The sequence below is a fragment of the Habropoda laboriosa genome, unplaced genomic scaffold, assembly GCF_001263275.1.
Source record: "Habropoda laboriosa isolate 0110345459 unplaced genomic scaffold, ASM126327v1 scaffold472, whole genome shotgun sequence".
Classification (NCBI taxonomy): domain Eukaryota; kingdom Metazoa; phylum Arthropoda; class Insecta; order Hymenoptera; family Apidae; genus Habropoda; species Habropoda laboriosa.
In genome coordinates this window covers 227,669-248,986 of record NW_017100581.1, presented here as the reverse complement: position 1 = coordinate 248,986, position 21,318 = coordinate 227,669, and the positions used below count along the sequence as shown (strand labels likewise).

Here is a 21,318-nt window from a genome sequence, read left to right as displayed (position 1 = left end):
TCAGTAACACTCCTTTACGTGAAACTATGCCATTGTACATACGTTCCACTCAGTATACGTTTGTTTAGATGCAATCAGCGCACCTATATGACACAAGTATCATCAGAATATTTCGTTAAATCTGTGACGAGAATGCATTGCATTGTGTATTTATGTACACTACCGGCCAAAAGTTTGGAATCACCTCCCACTTTTTACAGATTTGAAGTTTATCCCAATTCCACATTTATCAATTTATCTCGTATCATTTGATTCGAGCGGTAAAAAATTCTCAAAGTCGCTGACTTTATTCTGCACATGTTTGTGTAAATTGCAATGCTCAGTGATTCCAAACTTTTGGCCGGTAGTGTATATCTAAACGGAGAGAAATCGTTAGCTTCCTCGTTTTTCTCCTCTTCTTACTTAACAATCGTGGTAACTTGTGTTTGAAATACTCGCAAGGCCCAAAAGGAAGATATGCATCCGTAAAGCTTTTTCTCGTTTCATATTCTGTTTATATTTCTATTTTCTCGCGCTCCAACCGCGCTGATAATGCCAACTTTATTTTAATCGATTATATGAAAAAGTAGTTCGAACAATTTTTTGTGATATTTTTTACAAATTCTGAAATTTAATTATGCGTTTTAGCTCATCAGACAGGTAGAATTTCGTTTTTCACTGCATTTCAATTGTGAACTTTCTCATATTATATAAATACACCTGTAGAAACTTCTCAAGCAGAATTAGTGAAATAATCTGAATATATTGACACATATATTAAGGCATGCTTAGTATTTTTACGAACACAAGGAAAATTAGTGAATAATTAATTCAGCGTTTCAGAACTGTCGTATTTGTAAACACAGTATTGCTCTTCGCGTTTCCTTTTCTTTTCAAACAAACAATGCTGTTTCAATAATTACGGTGAAAGATCCAATGGACTATTATGATCAATTACGTCTATGCTAGAGATTTCGTGTATTTCAACAAGTTTGGCATTTTTGCAAAGAAGATAAATAATTAATAATAACCTACGAAGTGTACTTATAAATTTGCAAACTTCACTATTGTGTTATATTAAGTATACGTATACATATATTGTATAATAACGTGGACACCTTTTTAAGTAAGTATACCTATGTATGTACAACCATTTCAGTAAGTATAACCTCTCGTAACTTAAGTTTACCTTCAATATTTAAACTTGCTTTAAAAGAATGTTTCAAGTGAAACGTTAGCCTTTAAATTTAGATCAAAAGGAATTGTAAACATTTTTCGTTCCGAATTATAATTACTTAAGAAAATGAAAGGATACCGTGCAACATTGGCTAAAAGAGGATTTAATTAATTCTTCTATAACTTTTAAGCATCCAGTTTATACTGTATGATTTTTTCGAAAATTTTCTATTAAAATATATCACCTACAGTGTCAAACATAGATACAATTTTCATTGTAGTTTCTTCCCTTTTCAGTAATGATTCTTCCTTAGCATGTACATTAGAAATTGAGGAGTTTTCTGAAACAAGGGCCCACAGGTCAAAGTAGTGAGTTGAGTAAATTGCATTGGAAGTTTTAGTTGTAGATCAACTGTACACGGTTCAACAGAAAGTGCTGCTCTGACTTTTATTGCTGGAATATTGAAACGAGATTTGGAGGGAATATTTCTAAACATATTGCGGTTAATTAAACGGGATTTACGAAAAATGGACCCGTAGACCTATAGGTCTCTCTTCCAGAAAGCTCCTCATTTGTGCATCAAAAGGATTATTGAATTGAGTACACAAAATTAACTTTTTGATTAGCCAGATCCTTAGGCATAGTGCTTGAAGTGTAGTTTTCCTGTGACTCGTCCTGTGTTGTCATACCTTTGAGTTTCTTTTTTATGAAATTATATCGAACATGCACTTAATTTATCAAATTCTAAGAATTTGAAAGGATGTGCATTAATGCATTCATAAATGTAAACATGCATTGTAATTTTCTCTTTTGTTGAGTAACTTTTATTCAGAAATAAAGTACTGTAACATTAACGTATGTGCGTACAACTGAGCAACCTGCAATTATTTATTTCAATTCAGCATGTTCTTATGGATAAAGCATTAGTAAAAAAATGTTATTATCTACTTGGAAAATAAAATTCTCCTTGTCATGATCTGTTTTATGCAATCTACACTTCAAGCATTATGTAAAATGGCGTTCATGTCTACATAAAAGTAATTAAGGGAATTCATATTTAACATTCGGACGGCGGATGCCGGGTCACCACTGAGCTTGTTTCAAACGACATTGGAAACCAAGTTACAATTTTCCTCTCCTTACATCATGAATATGTTTGTTATTTCAGTCGTCATATATTTGTGTAGTTTTAAACAATGTAATGCCTGGTAAAATAAGAAAAATGTGGTTTCGTTTGCCTAAGAGGAAAGATTTTAGCTTTGGGTCATATTTGACCCGTCATCCGCCATGCGTGCGATTATCACGCTCTCCGAAGGTTAAGCAAGATAGTGCTATTACAAAATTTAAAGCATTCTACATCTTGAATTGGTGTTTCTGCTAACGTAGTATTCTTATATTTATCATTTTAAGTAAGAAGCTATAACTTGAAATATGAACTTTAGGGAGAAAACATAATTAATATAATGTATGATCATAGTTTAAGTAGTTACGTTCAATTACGATCGATAACGCACGGTTGTCTCTTAAATCGTAATGTCTAAATATAATATCGTTTCTCAATTTGTATAAACAATTGAACAATTAATTAATAATATCCGCTTTGTAAGTAAATTTGCTTATCAGCAGTCAGCAATGCATGTATAGACACATAAGAGATAACACGAGGAGAAAAAGTTATTAAAAAAATTTATCTCTTTCTAACGAGCAACGTAAAGCGACGATAAACATTTTGAAAATACTTTTTCTTCGCGACAATATCAAGGTCACCTTGAACATCTTAAACGGAATCATACGATTCTTTTTCCTTATTATTGTAGAGGAAGACGAACTCAGTGAGTACTGATTGTAACACTTTTGTGAACACAATTCTAAATATTGTAAGAGAAATTTTAAATTCGAAATTTTGTGACAAATATTGTGCTGTCGCTACGAATTTCGTTTTACGGACTGTCCTTTTTTTTTTTATTTTGACATTTTAACTGACGTACCTACATATGTACCGGTTGTCTTCTTCAGTATGCAGGGTAAGTCACGAGAAACAGAACACCTAAATATGTATATTTGTTAGGGTTGAAGAGAGAAGAAAGTATCAAAGAGAAAAGTTGTACTCTTCAAGGAAGCAAATATGATCCATGCAGATCTGATTGACGTTATTTTCAAGGTTTTTTCATGAATGGTTTTTTAAATGGCATCATATATTTTTGACTTATAATATATTAGGACATGTTCAACGATATAGGATACTATGACCTTGAGACGACCTTGAACTAAAAAGAATTTATGATAAAGCAATGGCAACTTTAAAATTTGCAATCAGTTTATTTGAATTAAATTAAATGTTCAAAATGGTGGCTTTTAGCAATAACATGCATTTAAACACCCTAGAAGAATTTGAAGTAATCTTTTAACCGTTTCCAATGAATAGATGCACAACACCTACTTATTTTTTCTCTCATGTTTTCTGATGTGATAAAAGAACATCATCTTTTAGTTTGTAACACAAAAAGAAATCGAGTGGAGTTAGGTCAGGGGAACAAGCTAGCCGTGGTAGCCTGTTCGTTTCGTCTAATCAAATGATTTGAAAATATATCGTTCAGAAATTCTCTTGCATTATTCGGCAGATATGTAAAGAAATATCTTCTAAAAGAACCGGCAAAGATTCTTCTACAAAGGTAACGTATCTCGTTGCGGTTAATGTACCGGGGATAAAAAAAAGTCAAATTATTTTATTATTTAATTTAATTTCACACCAAACTTCAATTCTTTGAAGCCATCGTAGATTGTCGTAACTCCAGTAACGCATATTTCTTAAATTTATTTTAGACCATGATTTGTGAAAGAGGCCTCACTAGTAAATAACACTTTATTAAAAAATCGCCTATCATTCCTAATTTGCCTCAGACCTCACTCACAGAAATTCATGCGATTTTTAAAATGTCTGCCGCGGATCTTTTGGTGAAGTGATGTAGGAGCCCAGGAAAAATTTGAGGTGAGCCAAGCAGAAATCGAACATCCGCCATCTTCGATCGGCGAGCCAAGACTCTGTGCCCACAGTTAAGGCGCCCTCTTGATTTCCTCGCTGTTATTACTCCGTTTGATAGGTGCTTCTATCTCACAGTGATATGTGACAAGGGCGGAATTTATGGGAAAGTAGTATTCGCATTTTCTTCTCACTTTCAACACTACCAGTCTCGTTGAAATTTTTAATTAAATGTAAATAACTAGAAATAGATGGAGAACTGCGATCAGGAATCCGTCTTCATACAACCGGATAGCTTCTGCAAAGCACTGACTACTTTCGCGATAAATGGAAATCAGGTCGATCTTCTCTTCGTTTTGAATAACGCACTGTTAAACTGCATCTACACTATGTAACATACAGCAGATTCCCTCTTAACCTCTGACCTCCGACCGTATAAACGAATGGCCGGTTAATCCGAAAATATATTATATTCACATATAAAACGTAAAATGTTATTATATATTATACATTCACGTGAACTGACTGCGATCCAAATGCAGTTAAAAAATTATAGGATCAATACAGTGCACTGTATTCATTCCTAGAATCTAAACCTACCCTAACCTTAAAAAGTGACGAAAAAGATTGGATCGGAATATTCGGCTACAAGAATAAAACTCTTTGGTTAAATTCTTGACACTTCCAGCTTTTTTCTTATTTTATTTCAAAATTAAGTCCGAAGAATGTACTCAGTCGTTTGATTGAAGTTTGCTTTGTTTTCCTGTTGGGACTCATGAAAAGAATGTGACCGGTTAAAGCGAGGACCGATTAACACGTTCAGGATGTTAGCGAAATTCACGAAATGCTCATTACTGCCAGCGTTTCTTATGACCGAAGTGTGTATTACAATTGATACTTCATTTTTCAGTATGTAATCTGAAAACGTGTTAGATTACACTCTTTATTAAATTTTTTTTGCCGCCATTTTGAATAACCCATTGGTGAGTCATAGCGACAAATAAGAGCATTGATGACCCACCGGTGGGTCATACCGTCCTGAACGTGTTAAAGCGTGACCGGATAAGAGGGAGTTCACTGTAACACATTATATAGCCAAGTTATAAGACTTGCTAAAAAGAGAAAAAGAAAAATGTTACATGACATTTTTCGTGTTACATATATAGCAAGTTACATGTTATCCATCAAGTGTCGCTTAAGATCAAAGAAAGTCATAGAACATTGTTATATGATATGTTGTACGCAACTGTAAACGTATATCGATAAATTAATACACTACCGTAACAATTCGATAATACATGATAAGAGAGTGTATGTACATGTAGTTAGTTGATAATCATCTGTGTGTACATTCAGAGATCACGCGTTACTGTTATGAATGAAACTTAACGGCTTGAGGAACCAAATTTCACACGTCAATGTTTTCGTTGGTCGAACTTAAATTTTTGAGTCCAGAATCATTTCAAAGTCATAGTATTCTATATTGTTGAACTCACTTTGACATCAGCTACTACGTTATGAAGTCAAAAATATATGATGCCGTTTAAAAAACCGTCGATGAAAGAACCTGGAAAGTAACGTCAATCAGAAGATCTGTTTGTATCATCATATTTACCCCCTTGAGGAGTATAACTTTCCTTTTTGACACTTTCTTCTATCTTCAATCCTAACAGAGATATTTAAGTGTTCTGTTCCTCATAACTCGGCCCATATGAATATGTATTATATCTTAGGCATCAGTTTCTTGTTTAGTTGCTATGTCTTCCACACGAGAGTCAATACTCATTATTCAAATTGTCCACTTTATTTTGCAGTAGTTCGCGTAATATTTCATTATAATCACATTTCTTATTCACGTAAAATGCCTTCTTATTCATTTTAAGTTGTGCAATATGTCACGTAAAATTCACAGTAAACTAGAAACACAGACTGGCAAGCGTTTCCCTTAAATTGTTGTGCCAAAATGAACGAATCTCGGTGAAATCAGGAAACAGGTTTTGACACTACCGCCCAGTTTGGTATCAATAAAAATTCAATTTTGATATTTTATACTCATTGAACGAAATTTTATATAAAGTAATAACTTATTTTTCAAAAAATTTTGTTGGTATTCCTACTTGCTTACACCTCAAACAAATTTTAATGAAAAATTCCGACCATAGTTCATAGACTCCCCTTGGAGGAATAATTTTAGGATTCAAGGATCTGTATTTGGTGACAGAAGAAAACGGATTCTCCGAAGATACTTTTGAGGGGGTCTTCTAGCGTGACGGCCGTTTTTGCTAATTTATTACAGAAGTACGGTAACAGTTATTAACATGAGCTTTATTCCTATGTATTTACTTGTCCTTGAAGAATCGTTACAAATTTTTTCTGTTGAAAAATAATTAAATATGGCTGCTGCAAGAAAAATATTGAAAATTAAAAAAATGGCGGCACTTTGAATACGAAGTATCGGTTTTTTCGACTTTTTTTCGTCTTTCAGAGGCTCTAAAAATCAGAAAAATATATATTTTGGCATAATTCTACTACCGAACATAGCCACACATGTTCTAAAGACATGTGCAAAATTTGAGTTCGATTGGTTCGGTAGTTTTTGCCAGATCGTGGCAACGATTTCAGAAAACATGGTTCCGAGAAGAACGCGTTTAAAGTTTTGATTGCAATTTAGATTCTCCCTTGATGTGTCACACTAAACGAGCTATAACTTCGTTATTTTATTGAATACAACTATAAAACTTCAAGAGTTGTACTTTCGACATATGCAAAAAAATAAAAATTGATTTTGTGAAACCGTCACACTAGAAGACCCCCTTAAGCTCATGATGTTATTCACGTTTTGCTGTAACTGCTGTAACGTTAATATAAAAATGTTATAGTGTAACAATTATTCTCTCGACTCAAGCATTTTGGTTACTAATAAACCAATATCGGTGCCGAAAACAATTTCTTAGCTAAAAATTATTGTTTTAAATTTCTGATGATCAGTATCAATTCGTTTCAATGGCGTAAAATGAATTATAGTAATTATATACATTTGTAAGTAAGAGAAGTTACGAAAATTTCAACTTTTTAATTTACAATAAGGGAAATAGTTTATTACTAGGTGCAAGTAAAATTCAATTATATAAACATAACTTTTTGCAAATTATGTTAAAACCCCTAATTAAAGATTATGACAATCGAAATAAAATTTTGTCTCTGACGATGATTAATCGTAATCCTGTAGAAATTTCCACCTTGGTTTTGTATTAATATCAAAATTATTGGTTAATTGTAAACCAAATTTTCCGTTTCATTTTTTCATTTTATTACATAGGATTTTCCAAACCGATGTACAATAAGTAATGTCATAAGATTTATATAAATTATTGGTAAAATTTTCTACGATCGGTATAAGTTATTAGAAACCAAACATTGTTCAACTTTATTAAAATTAAATGTTAAAATTTTGAATGACCTTATCAAAATTATTTTCATCATACATCGTAGTTTTTTACTTTCTTCTGACTTAAACACATTTTTACTGCTCAAGGTCATTTGGAGGTCATCGTGTTATAGATCTTCAGATTCGTTTCGATATTTGCTATAATATTTCATTCTAAAAACAGATATTATGTAAAGAAACATGAACGATATTGAAATGGTCTTGGAAATGAATTTAGAGAAACCTTTTTCATAATCACTAGGTGTATCTCCTTGAACTCTTTAATTTATTTGCTAAATAATTATTCAAAGTCTCTATAAATAACTGGAAACCAAATTTTGAACGAAACAGAAAGATTATAAAATTGTTGCTGTAATGTCAACTGTTAGTGAGTGAAAAAAAAAAAATTGAAAGAAAAAATGTAGTAATCAGACATATTATTTTATATTTACTATACTTCAATTATACCATCATATACCCGTTGTAAATAAATATTAGGACACCCATTATGTTTGTACAGAAAGTATTGTACGATTTAAGTTACATTTCTTCGTCAGATTTAGTACCGTATATCAGCAAAAATGATGTACTCGTTATATTACGAGATTTCGGGGTGAATAATTTTGTTTTTGGATCTGAATAATTTTTTAACGACTGTTTAGGTTTTCTTCATATTCAGTAAGTGTCCTAATACTTATGAACGGGGGTGCAAATACGTACTGTCCGACAAACCTAAAGTGAAGCCTCCGATGTCACAGCCTAGCAAAATGGAGGCAAAATAGGCGGTTCAGGTCATCCCCACTACTCTTGGGTCCTACCCTACAGGCGCTTGTTCCCACTCATAGAATAATTTTGAAAGAATACCATTGGATTGCTTGAAGCTTATCGAAATAATAGACAAATTTTGGGAACATGGGATAAAAAAATTAAGTTTACCATGATACACGTCGTTTGCCTGTTTTAATTTTGAAAGAATACCATTGGATTGCTTGAAGCTTATCGAAATAATAGACAAATTTTGGGAAAATGGGATAAAAAAATTAAGTTTTCCATGATACACGTCGTTTGCCTGTTCATGGTGTCTGCGCGACGTAAACTTAATTTTTTTTCGACTCCTTGAAAATATCATTCCGGTCAATTATCGACTGCTCGAACGAGACCCGATCGTCATCTATTGTTCATAGAAGAGTAAGTGCGATAGCCTTATTCTACAGTGATTGACTGACTATAAGGGAAGACCTAAGAGTAACTGCGATAGCCTTATTCTATCCCTATTGGCTTACTGACAGCGAGCCGTCGCAAGTTCCCCTACATCTCCCACTTTTAGGCCCTGCGTAACGTCAGAGGCTTCACTTTAGGTTTGTCGGACAGTACGTATGACTATAGACGATAATTTGATATCTCATATTAATGTAAAATGGTTTGGCTCATCAGTAACTGGGATCATTAAAGCCATTTAGACGTTTCTAATTGTTTTATTAAAGTATAAATAATGGGTGCCTTATTCATTTACTCTTAGGTAATGCCGGGCTGAAAGCTGTTTGTATATTCGCATCAAGAATAAAAATGAAAGAACAAATAGTTAAGAATCATACGTAGCAACAGTTTTATTTTATGATTTTTTTATTTTTTGCACACTAATTGTGCAAAAATACATACTTGCTGGTTTCTTGTGTGACAAATTATTGTCTGAAAGTTAAATTATGTCAGAACCTGACTTTTTGACGATCCGCAATTCTCAGCAATGACATCTTTCCGATAGATTTCAGAATTGGTCACGTCTTTGTTCAAAGCGAAGCATTTATACGATATAGGTAATATATAAACGTAAATATTACTAGCTTTATTATCAACCGTTAGCTTGATTTCCGTTGTATTAATGCTTACTTACAATTAGTCAATCATGAATGACATTAAACACAATTTTATACAATAAATTTTTTACTAATTTTATCAATTTTTTTGTATATAAATTAAACCTGTATAAAATCATGGCTTAATTATGTTTTATATCAGTATTGTTTGAACGAAATAAATTTGAAACATTTCACTAATATTTCTACACGTAGAAGATTTAAAGTAACCAGTTTATATTAACAAAAATATGCGTCTGTTTCTGCATATGAACACCCACCTGTGGTTACACCGTGTGGCGCACATAAAACCGGTCCAGACGCAAAATACAGTTTTACAGTTTCATCAGGTAACAATGTACTGTACATTTGAGTTACATTTGGTACGGCAAATAGACGGTATTTTTAACGTAAAAAGGCTTTAGTTTTGCAATTTATACTTTATCAGCATTTTCATCTTTGTATGAAATAAAACTTTAAAATTGTATTTTGCGTTCCGGGCCGGTTTTCTGTGCACTACCCTGTACATAATTAAATCTTCTTTCTTGTTCTAATTGCAATCAAACAAGAAATGAGTTGTCCTAGTTGCACAACTCTCTCCCTACGATTTACAATATTTTATGTAAAATATATTATATATGTAGATATAGTTCTATGTAAACGTTGAAATTGTACACGAAATATGTTACAGTATAAGTCGACGTTCCGATAAAATTCATAATTATTGGTATCTTTCACCGTACTATCGAAATATACATATACGTAGACTGCGAGAAAACATTCGAGCGATTTATTGCTACGCAGAAATTTAATAGAAGCATGAAATCTTACAACTTGTTTTTTCTCTTGCACGTCCTTTATACTGTCGATCGAATTTGACGTAAGAAGATTCATCGGATAGGTTGCTGGAACACACGGCATTCACGTATACATTTTGACGCAGTCCATATCCTTATCGTATGGTACAAGTTTCGTGGAAGCAAATTGGAGGAAAAACGAAGAATCTGGAATGTATCGATAATAGCGATATACCAATTACCATCTAATGTCTTCTTCGTAAAATTCTTCCAATTTCTTTGGCGTTTAATTTGTTACAAGAGCATAACAGGAGCACACCATTTACCAAGATTGCACGGATTGCCACTTTAGTCTGCTACCTTTAATGTACAATCACCTATATTATATAGAGAATGTCGCTTCGAAATTAGAATTTCAACCTTCGGTATTAGAATTAGATATATGATTCACACAAGACACTTCACGTTAAAGCTGTTAAGTGATAATGCTTGAGAAACGTACATTTTATTTGTCCCCCTTCTGTTCTGTTCTAGATTATTTTTTTTTTTTAAATAATGTTCTTTTTGTATAATCAGTTTTCTAAGATTAACAGAAAATTAACTCTGTATAGATTGTGAAAAATTTGATAGTTAAGGTATTGTATGAAATGATTCTAAATATACACTAATCAAAACTAGTATACATTATCGTACATGACAAAAGTGACGTAAAATGTTCGTTCTAGTTTTCGTTTATTTTCTATCTTGTATTCCTTTATATAGGGCAACAGTATTATATTTTCATTCGAGTACGAGTACACTTGATGACAGATGATGTCATCGCAGAAATGTTGTCACACGACGTAATTGTACTCGATCTTAATGTTGTGCACATCACACGCTACAATAAAACCTGCATGCCAGTTAATTGAAGTCTGAAATTTTTACGGAGCTTTATACGATACTTATTTCTTCATAAACATGAAATGTGCATAGTTAACGTATAGAAAGGCTGATATAATAGCTAGAATGCTAATTGAAGGATCACCGCACTGTGACGTAAAATGATGATTCTCCATGAAAAACTAACGGCACTGTATTTTCGTAGAACGGCGGATTCATGTGTTGTGTCGTATTGTGTTGTTTCATGGAAACTGTAATTTACTGTTCTTCTAAGGTCTATTAAAGAACGGGAGGGCGCACATTGCACAATATTATCTTGCTAAACATTCTGATTTTATATAATGCGACCCACATTATATATTATCGTTCCGATAAAGCTATTACTATTATAAACTTAAGTAGCATAGGCAAAAGTGTTTAATTTCTCACTATTTTCATTTCTTTTCATACATGTAAACAAAAGAGACGGAAAAGTATGTGAGGAGGACCAATTGATAGGTTTGAAGACGATGAATATCTACACATTACACATATACAGGGTGTCCCGTAACTCCTCGAACATCCGGAAATGGGGGGTTCCTGAGGTGACTCTGAACAACTTTTTCCTTTACCAAAATGCTGTTTGAAGCTTCATTTTTGAATTATTAACGAAAACCACTAGCCAATCAGAGCGTGCGTAGAGCCCGCGCTCAGGGACGGGCGAACAGAGATTCTCACCCGCGCGCTATCATGAACGACGCGTACTTCTCGGTTATCGATCGCTGTCAAAAAAATTTCACTTTGCACCGCTATTTTTATAAGGCTCAGAGAAATGGGTTTTTGCCGTCATACGGATATTTGTATAAATTTGAAATTTCACTTTGCACCGCTATTTTTATAAGGCTCAGAGAAATGGGTTTTTGCCGTCATTCGGATATTTGTATAAATTTGTGAAAAAACTGCAATTAGTCGGAATCATGAAGAAAATAGCGAAGGTCGTTTTTAACGCGTACGCATTTGTTCGATCGCGCGCGGGTGAGCCTCTGTTCTTCGTCCCTGAGCGCTAGCTGTGCGCGCGCTCTGATTGGCCAGTGTTTTTCGTTAATAATTCAAAAACGAAGCTTTAAACAACATTTTGGTAAAGGAAAAAGTTGTTCAGAGTCACCCCAGCAACCCCCCATTTCCGGGTGTTCGAGGAGTTACGGGACACCCTGTATAAGGCTAGGTCTTAAAGTTAATCCTTTGAGTGCTAGTCTCCAAAGTAGACATCTCCTACAATGACTAATGTTACGAACATAGCGCTTATTTGTACTCATGCAAGATTTCATTGAATTATATCGAGCAAAATGAAACCACCTGTTGGTTTTTTTTTATTGTGTATAATTAGGTGAGATAAATAAAATGTTTCTATTCTATACTGACGACATTTCATTGGACACGACATACATACAGGGTGTCTCAGTTGTTTCCGATCAAACTTTGTCAGTATGTTCTATGGGTACAAGTAAGAAAAAAATGTTATATAAACACAGGTAATTTGAAGCTTTATTAAAATGTTATAAGAATAATATGAAATACGAAGGGGACGATAACGGATCTGTGATTATTATGGTGCAAAATAGGAATGGATCAGCGATATGTACATCTAGTCTGTTTATGCGAGCTATGTTTTCGCCAGTGGCATCCTTCTCTTGTATCGTAATAACCGCAAGTTCGTCAATAACTTTGACCATTTGGAATATTTCTGTTATTTTTAGAGATATGAAAAAACTTTACTTACAAAAATTGTACGGTACCAAGGGGATTTTTTTGTGGTTGGAAGATTGTGGCAGATTTCAAAGTCACTTTTATTTTCTTAAATAGCATGTTACCTTTTCATCCCCAGTATAACAGCAGATATTATGGTACAAGTAAACCTTGATTTAAGGGAGTAAAATAGCGATTCTAGCGTTATAAGGAGTGTTCGAAGTAGTGTCCGTTTGCATTGGAGCAATACAGTATCTAATCGTCGAACTGCTGAAGCACGTACACTTCTTATCATTCTTATCATTCTCGGATTAATGCAGTGATTCTTTGCTTCGTGTCTTCCAATTTTGCCGGATTTTCTTGGTACCCGATATTCTTTAATGCTTCCCAATGAAAGAAATCGAGTAATTTTACGTCGAGCGAAATTGGCGTATCATATCCTATCAATTGGGGTAGATCCTATTGAGTGTAGCTCTTACTGCATGTGCATAATGTACGGAGCATCATTGATTTCTTCCTTTGGGGAACATTGAAAGATTGCATACTAAGAAAAGCCTACAATGACAGAAGATACGAAACAAAGAATTATTGCAGCATGTGCAAGAATAAATCCGGAAGTAATAGGAAGTGACGAGTTTCAGCAGTTCGATGATTGCAGTGTTGCGTCCATGAAAATGGATACCACTTTGAGCACCTCTTGTGACGTAAGAATCGTTGTTTTACTCGTTTATTTAACGTCGAATGCCCTTCCTACTATAGGTCCTTGAAATCATCTAAACGTTTGTTATTTTACTAAGGATAAAAATATACGGCGTGTTGTTTAAAATATTAGAGATGACCTTGAAATCTCCGACAAAAGTCTACATACAAAAATATTATTACCGGCATGTTATGGCTTCCTGGGTACTACACAAATTTTCCAAATACAGTTCATTCACATCTTTAAATATAATGGAGATATTCCAGGTGGCCAAAGCTGCTGTTCCACCCTTTATATTGATGTAATTTATTCTAGGAATATGTGCGTCCATAACACTCAAAGGGTTAAAAAGGGAATCAGGTTAAGAAGGGGGAAAGGATCATGTATCGATGGAATTCAAACGAGGCTTGGTTCAAATCGAATTTATTTAGGAAAGTATAGCAATAAAAATTGTGAAATATTTTGTGCACTTATCTATTCGTGTATTTCTAAAATAACTTCGATTATTGAAATTCTACTAGCATTGCTACTTTTATTTTATTTGATATCAAATATTCCTGTTACCTCAGGCATCTTGAAAATGTACTTCAATGATATGTCATTTGTCTCAGTAAACTATACGAGCTATCTAATTATTTCTTGAACTATTTGAAAGTGGTAATTGGGTGGATAAAACGTAGAATAAAAAGTCTTAAAAACATAATGGTAAAGATGAATATTTAATGAAGTATTGCTAAAAGTTGGTATCACTTACGTCATGAAACTATAATAAATGTTCAAAGTTATTATTAGTTTCCTGCGTTTAAAAAACAATTTCCTAAAAGAACGACTGATAATTTAATCAAAACGTGTGATATCAAATTATCCAACTTTAAATTTTGAGGATCGATTGCACGAAACTGAACAATTAATGTGCAAATATCATGTACTGTGCGGAGCTCAGGAGTTTGCCCCCGGGGCGATACAGGGCCAAGAGGGGCCCTTCGCTCGCACCGCCCGAGTTTTCTACATGATCCGATTCGTCGAAGATATCGCGTTCGGCCAATAATGACAATACGTGTGCCCTATTTCTGTGATTGTGTTAGAGAAGATGGGATTATGGGGATATGGCCGAATGAGACCCCCATTCCTTCCAGGGGCAAACTCCTGAGCTCTGCACAGTACTGTGCAAATCGCCGAAGACATGGAAACAATCTTGGACATTTCACATCGTGTATGTTTAAGAAATTCGTCAGTCACTTTTGCAACAAAGTACACACAGAAAAGTGATGATTATTCTTAACATTTATTATAGCCTTTCAATGTAAGTAGTATTCACTCTTGATGGTATTTATCTGATCAAATATTCATTATTTGCAGAACATGTTTATAAGACTTTTCCTTCTCAATTGCTTCTTTTTAGGTTGAAACATAGCGGCGACTAAAACGTAGGAAAATCAGCGCACATGGTTAACTGAAGATCCTTCAGTTGTATCGTGCAAATCACTGATATTTTGCCGGAAACCAGCGAACGAAGTTGTAGATAATCTATTCTGATGTGTGATGTTGTATTCACGATATCGTCGAAAAAGAAAAGGAAATAGACAATTTTGGATACATCCTACGATCAGTCGGCGTTTACTGAGGGGGCAGTCTCATTCGTTCTGCGGAGATTTACAAGCGCATCCATAAAGATATTTTCGTTACCCTCGAATGTCGATAGAATCTTTTAACGGACTATTAATAATACGGTCATCGTTATTATTACTTCGTTAATTCATTTTTCAAGGATGATCTCTATACTTTCCAAATTATCGAGGAAGGTTCTTCTAAACGCTTAAGCAGCTAGAGACTTAAAAGCAGGCTGTAGAGTACAGAATACCACGTTTACTTCTTACCACCAATAATTAGGTCGTCTGATAAATGAAATATACTCCACTTGTTTTATCACACCGTGTATTTTGTCGGACTAAGCGTAGCCCTACTGCAATTCAGTGCATTAAAGTCAACTAAGCTTAGCGATTGTCAGTTGTGTGCACTAAGGAAACCAGACTCGCTATGCACACATCTTATGCTTCTAAAAATATTTTATTCAATGAAACTTTACCAATGTGATAGTTTAAGTAGTGAAAAGGATCTTTGATTTAAAACCACACGACCTTTAAAAACGTATACATTTATAAACACCAAGATATTATATGTACAGAGTGCATTCTTAATGATAAGCACGGTTTTCAAGTGTGACTCGACACCTTGGATCCGTAGAGATTTGTTGAACAAACTTTCCACAAAATTACACATAACATTAGAAATTAATGTTAACTTTTTCAAATTTCTACGTTGTACTTGACGAAAGGAGAGAAAAAATTTGAATCCATATATCGAAAATGCACCATTTTCGTGCAATAAGTTGTTAAACTTTTCGTACGAATTAAATTGTGAGTTGGACGTAGAAGGAAAATTTGAAATTACACCTTCTTCGAGAAGAAGTGGATCTTCTGAATAGGTGAAATAGGCGTGTTATTAATAGAACAATGGATATAAAATTAATTAAATTCGTTAAAAATTTTCAGTAACAGTTAGTAATAAATGAAGTTTTGATAGATTTGGTATTACAAAGAAAAAGAACCGATGTTTTCCAGTGCCAGAATCGTGAATCTAAGTTGACAATACTTTCGATGTACCCATCAGAAGAACGAAAAAGTAAATGTAAGAATATATATAGGGTGTTTCTCAACATGCGAGACCTGCTTTAGCAGTGGCCAGGAGATACAAAAACAATGAAAAAAAATTCACATAAACATGTGCACTATTTGACCCTGTTCCCGAATTACAGCCAGCTTTGTACTCCAATCATTCCTAATGACAAAGTCAGCTGAGTAGTATTCTCCTAAACTGTTTGTATACAATGCTCAGGGTTCTCTCTAAAGCTTTTTGGGCCCTAGGGTCCAAAATTGGGGTCCTTCTTATATAAACAAGAATGAGGGTGATATTTGTTAAAATAAGTACAATTTTTGAAGTTGTGCTAATTTATATTATTATAGTTTGAGATTACAAAAAGAGCTGTCGCGTACATTTCCCCCTACCACCAAAGTATCGACAAAAGATACCGCCCAAATATGAAATTGGCGTTGCAATAGAAGTATTATTATTGTTATATATTTTTTAATCAAATTTAGAAGTAGAAGTCAGTTTCACGCGGTGATGACAAACACCTGTGAGCCCCTATTTTCAGCGGGTCCTAGGCACGTGCCTATTTTGCTTAATGATAAACGCAGCTCTGACAATCCTCGATAACTTTTCAATATTTCTCAACGTTGTGAATTATTCTATTCTATGAGTTAGTCGAGTTCGTTGTTTTGGTAAGAGCATTTTGATAATGCAATAACTTTTTGTACTTTACAATTGATAAAGAATCAATATTTCAACTAGAAAATCGTAAACATGCACTTGTGGACCTAAATCTAATTCAACAGGAGTAGGACGTCTACACAGACCGTTTCCTCAACAGACATGAAAAAGCATTTGAAAAATTAGATATATGAAGTTGCACACTGTTAGAGTATAAAAATGGTTATAACTCGGGTGCAAAGTGCTTTATCATGCTTTTGTATCCTCCGTCTACCACTGAAGCTCGTGCCATATGAGAAATACCCTATACAAAGTTATGTTTGTTCGTTTATTTTGTTTCATCGGTGATGACCAAATATTTCAGTAAATGACATTAATTGGAATTATTTTTAATTACTATCCAAATTCATACAGAATAAGATAGAATCAATGTTTCAGTTATCTTATATACTAAAGCTTTATTTTGTTAACGCAATTTCAAATTTAACGTCACTCCGCGAATTATTTATCGGCATTGCAATCTTTCGTTATTGTCATTTCTAATTATCAGTTTGATGAATATTTGCTGTTAGAAGTGCCCTTTCTCGCATAAATACTGTACGTATGGTTTGCTTTTATTGTATACTTCATTACGCTGAGCCACATATCGTTTATGGAGTTATCAGTTACATTCTCTGTCTGTTACAAGGATTGATTGCAATTGATTAAATGGTTGCTAATTTTTATATTTTGGCAAATATACCTTAATTACGGTACTAAAGTTCAGTTTTTAGCAACTGTTGCTTAATGTTCTACTTTTCGAGCAAAATTATAGTTGTCGTTTGTATCAGAAATAATTTGACGGTGAGATGATAATTGTTTGAAAAGATGGGGCATCCCGTTTCAATTTCAGGATAGATGCAACTCGCTAATTTAGCAATTAAAGTGTCAGTTTAATGCGATCAAGTAAACAAAAAACGATTAGAACTAAAAACCTTCGGATGAAACAATTGATCATAAACAACTTGGAGCAATCTATAGTTATCAAATCGACATGTGCAAAATATCTTACTTGCTATTACAATGGAAAAGAAATTTGAAAGCAATTCAACTTAAATTTCAATTATGAAACAAAGGACACTTTCATTGGTTGTTGCGTGCGATTGAGCAGAGAGTGAAGCGTTGCGAGCGTGTATCATTGTGAAAATTACAAAGAGGCGTTAGGGGAATGCAAATGTAGTAATGATGAGATGGAAGCGAATGCCGCGATACGGATGCATACGTTCACAGAAAATAAAATAAATACGGGTACGGGTACGGGTACGGGTACGAGGGGGCGGGTATGAATAGCAATATTAGTGAAAATACAAATGTAAAATGCAAAAGAAAAGAAAGCAACAGAAAACTCCGGCTAGGGCTCTGTTCTGACGGCAACGGATGATTGTGGGTGTGTAGGCGGTGTTCGCCAGCTGGATCCCAGAGATCACGGAGCTCGCCGCGAACCGCTGCAAGTACGGTGGCCAGTACAAGCGCGAGCGTGGACGCAGGTATCCCAGAAATCCACCTACGTGGAAGCCAGCCACAAATACCCCTTGAAACTAGTCCCCGAACTATTGTCCTTGTAGTCACATAGTTGCGAGGAGGAGCGAAGACAATCTGGATAGCAACGTGACTCGTTTATTTTTTTTCACTCACCGCTAAATTTTCCTTTTTTAAAGATTTTTAACAATGAAATTTCAGGTGCGGGTTATTTTTCACTTGGATTGCAACAGTTTTTAATATTGCGAATACGATGCGGATAATAAAATTTGCTTGAAGGCGCAAAATCAATATTTTCATTCACGGTATATATTTCATGCTTGTTTTCCCCTTTTTATTTAGAATTTTATTGTTATACGCCGTGTCCCAGCAAGGGTAGAATACAAAGAAGCATGTCAGCTTGGGAAATATTACACGTAACATGTGCATTTTTTCCAAGGTGTAACGAAGATAACTGTTAGACTTACAAGCTTATCAGCATCGTTTTCAAATTGATTTTTCAATTATTTTCGAGAAGCGATCCACAATCGTTGGGATCGCAGGTCTTTTTAACGATTTTTCAATCGCCCGAACTTGGCATTTTTCTTCCTTTTTGGATTTTTTTAAAGACATAAACGGGTTTGCAACCGCTATCCAGAGTTATTTTCTAATTAGCGTAAATATCCCTTACCTCCACCACTCGATCCGTAACTGTTAGAAACATGGCATCCCAAGTTTCTGGACCACTACCCATTTTTATCATTTCTTTCACAATTTATTTAACGTACCTTGTGCTGACTTTCACTGCTTTTCTTACCCACCTTTTACTAATTAGCAAATATCTTGGTAACACGTGCTGGTATGCTTGAACTTTTGTAAAAAGAAAAATACACACACGAGTTTTATTGTTATATACACACATGTTTATATACACTATAGTAGAATATGTATTTATATATATTATATATACATACACACACACACATCGTAATATGTGTACGGCTGCCTCACCGCACGGTTTCGAGATGTAGTTTGTATATTTTTTTTTTTTTCACAATTCGTCGACATATTTGTGTTTCACTTAATTTGTCAAAGCAGGACGCGAGAGTTTTCAATTGTATTTTTTTGTCGGCTACGTATTGTTTCTATTCTTTGTTTTATGGATATACCTTTCATTTTATGGTCGAGCAACTCTTCTGCTTCAATCAAGTAACAGGATAGATCGCCGGTTGCTTCGGCATGGAACATTGATTTGTGCGTATAAATGTGTTTTCTCACGACTTGGTTCTCGTTTAAATAATGATTAAGTACGAACATGAGTTATCCAATTGTGAGAATTTTTCCTTCTTTTTCTCTGTATTAGATATACAATGGATTGAAAGAGTTTCTGCATATCTTACTGCGATTTCTTTAGCGGTACATAATGTACATACCTGTATATATTTTAATTATAACGTTCAATAGAAATTGAGGATGTCGATAATTTTTTTACCTACTTTATTTATTTTATTTTTCTATTCAAGAGATCTGTTTGTCATTTCAGCGAACGTAAAATTTTGTTCCCTTTTCTGTGCCTAATAAATAAGATAAATATTTTAAAGGATACAACAAGAACCAGGTCAGAGTGTTGTACATATTGATATGTACAGGTTGTCATTTTATTCGTATTATATTTTACGTATTAATTCACTTTGTTGGTTATGTAATGCACTTTCAAGTCTTTATTCTATTATAGTGATTTATATAGAATTAATATAAAGCTAATAGTTCCGATAGGTATCAACCAAGTTCTAACTTATCTCGGATATGTTCAAATCTTTCAAATAATTTAAGAGCTAAATAACGTTGTCATTCTTAAGCTGAACGAGAATTTATTCGCCTTTTCTGTGGTTTCATTTATTTATATTACAATTTTCTTTTACTTTTTTATAAAGTACTACGATTTTTAAATAATAATACTCTAATAATTATTCTACGTACTCTGATAATACTACTCTTAATTGAATTTTAATCATTGAATATGATTATACACCACTAAAGAAGTTCCAGTAAGGTGAATGGAAATTTGTCAAATCTATTGTATGCACAAGGTGATTTTGAAAATTGGGAGAAGCTGTAGGTACTTTCTAAGCAAAGGTAGAGAAAATTGGTAAAAAGTGTTTTCAATAGATAAACAGGAATAAACAAAGCTTCCAACGGTATCGATATAAGAGTTCATAGCATATGTTTTTACTCTCTTTTAACTGGAATATACTTTTTGAAATATTTCCTCTTGTTACGCTCAGTACTTTACCCATAAAGATGCAAGGTGCACTATTTTCAATACTTTATATCAGAAATTGACTTTGTTTAATTCAATCTAATCGTTATATTGCAATCTTTCTTTTTGTTTTTTAAATAAAGTGACTGAGTTAGTGAAATTTTGTTATAACTGAGTCATAGAAAAATCTTATCAAATGAAATCTTCTGGTATCCGTAAGTTTGCACTATTAGCAAACATCATTTGATCGTCTTTGCAACAACTTTTAAAGAACAACGAGCTATTTTCTTTCAGTTTTCTTCAACACCTTTAAAAAACAATGTTTGATATATAATTGTAAATAATTCGAACATTATTGCTTAATAATACGAAACATACTTGACACAAGGTGCAGAACATTTCTTGAGTTATCCACTTTTTTTTTAACACGACTACTCTCACTTGTATTTTTTATATTTGTGAAGGAAACATGTGTTAATTGGAGAAATTGCAACAGTATTCGGTGTTTTAATCGTTGTGCATTAAAAAACGATGAAAATTTCAGGAAATAAATAAATGATTTTCACCAATTTGTTTAGCTCAGTTACCCAATGTTCTCCATCACTTAGAAAAGTGTTACAGATAGTCTCAGAATTTGTATGAATCGCCATGCGGTACACGTATGTTATTATTAGGATCGTAATACATGAACCTAAGGGTACTTGTTACTTT

At 33.8% G+C, this 21,318-nt stretch overlaps 1 protein-coding gene across 1 annotated transcript in view; it reads left to right on the top strand.

The window, feature by feature from the left end:
• LOC108576664 (calcium-activated potassium channel slowpoke-like) overlaps positions 1-21,318 on the top strand; it is a gene marked incomplete at its 5' end in the record, with an annotated part of 179,922 nt that overhangs the window by 20,715 nt on the left and 137,889 nt on the right. The window lies entirely within an intron of this gene.